At 40.8% G+C, this 5,817-nt stretch overlaps 1 pseudogene; it reads right to left on the bottom strand.

Annotated features, from left to right (window-relative positions):
• Window positions 1-458: 458 nt before the first annotated feature.
• LOC106003407 lies at window positions 459-2,708 on the bottom strand (annotated as a pseudogene).
• Window positions 2,709-5,817: the final 3,109 nt, after the last annotated feature.

The following is a 5,817-nucleotide window of genomic DNA, read 5'->3' as shown; positions in this document are numbered from 1 at the left end:
GCTTTGCCTTACCCTTTTTTTCATCACTGCTTCCTCCTGAGGCTCACCAGACATGTGGTGCAGGATTGGGGATACTAAAGACCTTGGAGAGGTAGCCCTTCTCCTTCAAACTCCTCCTAGGCTAGCCTCTGCTGCCTGGATGGGGCCATTACTGCTTTAGAGAGAGAGAAGGGGTAAGAGCCTATAGTCCAAGTCAGGAATCCTGAAAGACAAGTCCTGACCCTTTTCACTCCTCAGGGAAATCCTGCAGTGCCTGGACCTTGGAAAGCTGCCTTAAATGTTCCATTTCTTTCTCTATATGGAGGGGGTCCTGGAAGATGGGGTGAAGCCCTCCTCTTTCCCCCAGATGCTCCTGGGGCCTCTTCTCAGGCAGTCAGGCAGTCCTAGTGTAGGATGAGAAGCAGTCTGTGCCCATTTTCTTCCCAGCTGGGGTCCGAACCCATTCCTAAGATAAAATTTTATATATATATGAATTTAAAAATGCTCAAAGGAGGGGGATAGGTAGGCAGCAGGTGCTCATGGTCTATGAGAAAAGTGGTTCTCTCACCTTGGCCCTCATCCTCTTCTGAGTCAGATGCACACTTTTCCTGCCACACTTCAGATGAGGGAAACCCCTTGTAGGATATGAGGCTACAGTCCAGTGTGTACCTTCACCCTCCAGAAGCTGAAGCTCAAGTGCATCTGTAGGACCAGGAATACAGTGATGAAAACCAGCATGATGAAGGCACAGTTGAGGCCAGCCATCACCTCGGGCTATTTCCCTTTAGCTGGGACTCCACCTCCACCTCTGGGGGCAGCTGCTGCTAGGGGATTCAAGGCTGCTCTGGTTCTGCTTGGACCACATCTGCTCCATGGGGTTTAAGGAGGCGTGTCAGGGGTAATTGGGGCAGTCTGTTGGGGCCATCCCTGGGATGTGGCACACAAAGTGTGGCAGGGGGCACAGAAAACGCTGCCCCAAATGATCTCCACATCATTCTCAGTGCTATAGTGTGTAGAAGTCTGATGGTCAATGCTGGACACAGCTCTCCAGGTGCACACCACATTGGCCTGGCTGGAAGTGAGGGTCTTGTCATTGCTGTTCTCAAGAGGTATGTGCAGGCCCTCAGAGCTGTGATACACAGCACAAGGGTGAACTTAGTGTCCCAAAGTTGTCTTTGCTGGTATTTTCAGTCTCCAGGACCCACTGCCCCGAGGGGTCCTCATTCCAGGAATGGTTTTGAAGGCCCAGTTATTAAGCCCATCTGTAGAAGAACTGTCTGACCTGGCAGCCAGAAAGGTGAAGCAGGTGCTTATGGGGCTGACCAGGTGGATGGCCAGGTTGCTATGATGATTTTAAGACAGGGTAAGGTGGGACTGTGCACGCTCCAGTTGTGTGATATGTCTGAGATCCTCCAGGCAAGCAGTCACAGTATTTTGCACTTCTTGCTGCTTCCTGATGTCCTAGATGTAAATATCCCTGATGCAGTTCTAGGCCAGGGCCACCATAGCACCTGTGTCCAACAGCCTATAGCCCTATGAATAGCTCACTTTTTGTCCAAACCATTGGTGAACTGTCATTAACAATGAGGTAGGCTAGCTTTGAGGTCTCACCAGGCAGCATTCTTTTTGTCTTCAAGGCGAGAGTGATGGTGCCAGATGCCAATGGGGCAGAGGCCTAGGTGACCAGGTGCGACTCTGTGCACTTAACTTCTACTGCAAGTCCCTAGTCACTATCTACTTCTTGCTCTGTTTGCCACTGCTATAATCTCTGGCTGGTGTGGATAACAGGCCTTGATGCACCAGAACACATTGCTAAGCTTTGTCATGCTGCTGATGGACAGCATGTAGATGCTGTTGATATAGCTGTCACAGTTAAAGCTGTCATGCACCTAGCCCCCATTTCCTGAGGCCCAAAGATGGAGCCCATCATCTGTGGCCCTTTCTCCCTACTAGGAGAAAGGCCTCCTAACAAGGTACATAGACCTATCCATGGTCTTGCTGTCATCCCCGGGACCCCAGCTAGCACTGTAGATGTGGATGTGTTTGGGGCTCAGGCCTAGGGAACATGCCTCTACTACATCTGTCACCTCACTGTCTGACCACACCTATGCCACAGACACCATCATGGGTCACCTCAGCCTCCTGGCCTGCACACCTTGTGCCATGCCAGTTGTCATTCTTCTGTGTGTACTGAGACAGGGGTTCGGGGTCCTGGTCATTGACATTGAAGGTGGCCCCAGGATCATAATGCCTTGCAAATTTGGGTGATTCTTCTCAATGCCATCATCCAGAATTGAGGCCACAATGTCATACTCCTATAAATGTGAGCCCAGGCCTCCTTCATGTTGAGGTCCCACTGGTGATGGCAGACAGCTACCAGTGCTGGAGAAATGGTATCCCTGGGTTCCTGGTACACATCCCTTTGGTCTAATGCTTTGCTACCTGCTGCTCTATCCACTGTACTTGAGGCTCTCTCTAGAGGCCACTGTGCTGCTGGTTGGTGAGGCAAGAGGGACTGCTTTGTCACCTCTCCATGCCAGAAGTGGTAATACTTGCTGAGATCTGGCCCAGGATGAAGAAGTCATGCTTGTTTGCCAGGCTGTCAGCTACAGCTGGGCCTCCTGGAATGCTCACCCAGGAGTTGGTGTAGATCTTTGTGCCAAGGGCATGGCCGCCAGCAGGACCGAGGCACCTGCTGCTACCACCCATAGCAAACAGGGCCTCAGCATTATGGTCCTCCCTCACAGAGAGCAGTGTCACCACTGGTAGGCTGGGCAAGTGGTTTCTACCCAGCCAGCTACCAGCGTAGTTTGGTCTGGCCTGGGGCTCCAGCTCCATAGCACGCTCCTCTTCAATTTTTTAAAAGTTTTAAAAGAATTGGTAATTCTTTAATAAAAGTATGATAAAATTTCCCAGAGAGGCCTCTAGACCTGGAGTTGTCTTTGTTGAGAGTTTTTTGATTACAGATTCAATTTCCTTTCTAGTAATCCATCTGTTCAGATTTTCTATTTCTCAGGATTTAGTCTGTGAAGGTTTCATGTTTCTAGGAATTTGTCCATTTCTTGTAGGTTGTACAATTTGTTGGCATGTAAGTGTGCATAACAGTCTCATATGATAATTTGATTATTTTGTATATCAAAGGATATACAGTAATGTCTCCTTCATTTCTAATTTTATGTATTTTGATATTCTCTTTCCTCTTAGTAAATCTAGCTAATGGTTTGCCTGTTTTGTTTGAATAAGCTCTTAGATTCATTAATCTTTTCCGTTGTTTCTTGGTCTCTGTTTCATTTATTTCAACTCTGACCTTTGTTTCCTTCTTTGTACTAAGATTTACATTTTTTTTCATTTTTTTCCTATTCTAAGAGGTATAAAGTCAGATTCTTTATTTGAACTTTTCCTTTTTTTTTAAGTGTAGCTGTTTATCACTATGAACTTGCTGTAGAACTGCTTTTGCTGGATCCCATTAGTTTTGGAATATTGTATCTCTCTGTTTGTTTTATTTCTCTTTTTATTTCTTCTTTGACTCATTGGTTGTTCAGTAACATGTTTTGTTTACACATATGTTAATGCCCAATTTTCTTTTTGTAACTGGCTTCTAATTTCATACCATTGTGGTTGGAAATGATGCTTGACATGATCTCTATCTTCTTAAATTTATTAAGACTTGTTTTGTGACCCAACATATAATCTCCCAGAAAATATTGTGTTAGCTTGATAAAAATGTGTGTTCTGCTGATTTTGGATAGAATGTTTTATAAATATCTGTCATGTCCATCTAATCTAATGTGTCATTTAAACCCATTGTTTCCTTAGTGATTTTCTGTCCATTGTTGAAAGTGGGGTATTCTTCTATTACTGTATTGTTGTCTATATATCCCCTCAGGTCTGTTAATATTTGCATTATATATTTATGTTCTCCTATGTTTTCTGCATCTCATGTTGATTTTTCTATTTGGTTTGTAAATATTCTCTTGTATAAAATATTTTACTTACAAAGTACTAATATTTTCACAGATTTTATTTTAAATATATTATCTCAATTTAGAGTCTATAATATTTGCATTTTTATGGCAGCCATTGAATATCTTGAAATGTAGTAATACAGGGGTGCCTGGGTAGCTCAGTCAGATCACCATCTAACTCTTGATTTTGTGTCAGGACATAATCTCAGGGTTGTGAGATTGAGCCCCACATCAGGCTTTGTGCTGGGCATGAAAATTGCTTTGTAAGATTTCCTCCCTCCCTCTCCTTCTGCCCTGACTCAGCCACTCACCGTCTCTCTTTTCTCTCTCTCTCAAATAAATAAATAAATAAATAAATAAATTTAGTAGTATGAAATTTGATAGTCTTCTGCTTTATGCTTTTTCCTTTCTTCTTATTTATTCTATTCTTATTTAAGAAATAGTTGCCTAATAGAAGTAATATATTTTCTAAAACTACATTTTTCAGTATTGCTTTTTACCTTTTGTTTAATCAGGTTTATTAAGGTCTAATTTAAACTGTACTCTGTTCCCTGAATTTGGCAGTTATTGTCAAGTAATGCCATCATAATGAAAATGTTGAAAACTTGAATTCCCCCCAAAGTTTATTAGTATCACTTTGCAATCAGTTTAACCCCAACTCTCAGCCCCTTTGTAACCAGTGATGTTTTCAGTTTTTATAATTTTGCCTTTGGCAGAATGGCATATAAATGCAGTAAAGCAATGTGGGTTTGGCGTCTGGCTTCTTTTATTTAACAAAATACATTTGAAATATACATATGTTGTTACTTCTTCAATAGTTTTTCTTCCCTTTTATTTGTAAGTATTATAATCATACAAATATTCCACATTGTTTACATATCACCAGTTGAAGAATGTAAGGGTTGCTTTTTTTCGAGGAAATAAAGCTGCCATAAACTGTCAGATGAGTTTTTGCATGAACATGTTTTCATTTCTTCTGAAGAAATACCCAAGAATGGGATAGCTGTTATATGATACATGTATATTTAACTTTATAAAACATTGCCAGACTGCCTTCCAAAGTGGCCCTGCTATTTTAGTTTTCCACCAACAAGGTATTAGGATTCCAGTTGATTCACATCCTTTGCCCTTTTTGAAGAAATCAGTTGATTACATTTACATGGGTCCATTTCTGCATTTTGTGTCCTATTTCATTGATCTGTTCACCAATACTATTCTGTTTCCATTACTGTACCTTCAAATTGTCATGAAATTGTGAGTCCCTTAACTTGTTCTTTTTATACTTATTTTGACTATTTCTGTTTATCTGCATTTTAATATAAATTTAGTATTAGCTTGTTGATATTTACCCCCCAAAAAAATTTCTGGGATTTTTGTTAGAATTGTGTAGAAATGGTAGATAATATTAGGGAAAATTCATATCTTAACAATCTTGTGTCTTCAGATACATGAACATTATATATTTCTTTTTTCCTTAGTTATGTTGTTTTATTTTACTCATTTTTTTCTTTTTTCTCTTTTTAGTTTCCAGTATACAGAATATATATAGACATCTCTATATATCGATCCATTGCTAGAATTGTACCTAAATATTTTTCTTTGTGTGTATTACTTTTAAATGATTTTTTCTTTTCATTTTGAATTGTTATGTTCATTGCTATTTCATGGGAATGCAATTTACTTCTGTAGTTTAACCTTTTATTTTGGCCCTTGCTGACCCCACTAGTTCCAGGTACATTTTGTGTACTCTTTAGAATTGAGTAATCTATGAATAGAGGTAATTTTACATACTCCTTTTCATTTTGTGTGTACTTTTTCAATCTATGTACTAAATCTGGTTTGTTTAAAATTCTGTTGAGGTTGGTCATGAATA

This window comes from Mustela putorius, unplaced genomic scaffold, assembly GCF_011764305.1.
Source record: "Mustela putorius furo isolate JIRA1106 unplaced genomic scaffold, ASM1176430v1.1 tig00003937_pilon_pilon_pilon, whole genome shotgun sequence".
Lineage (NCBI taxonomy): Eukaryota > Metazoa > Chordata > Mammalia > Carnivora > Mustelidae > Mustela > Mustela putorius.
This window is presented reverse-complemented; position numbering and strand designations above follow the sequence as displayed.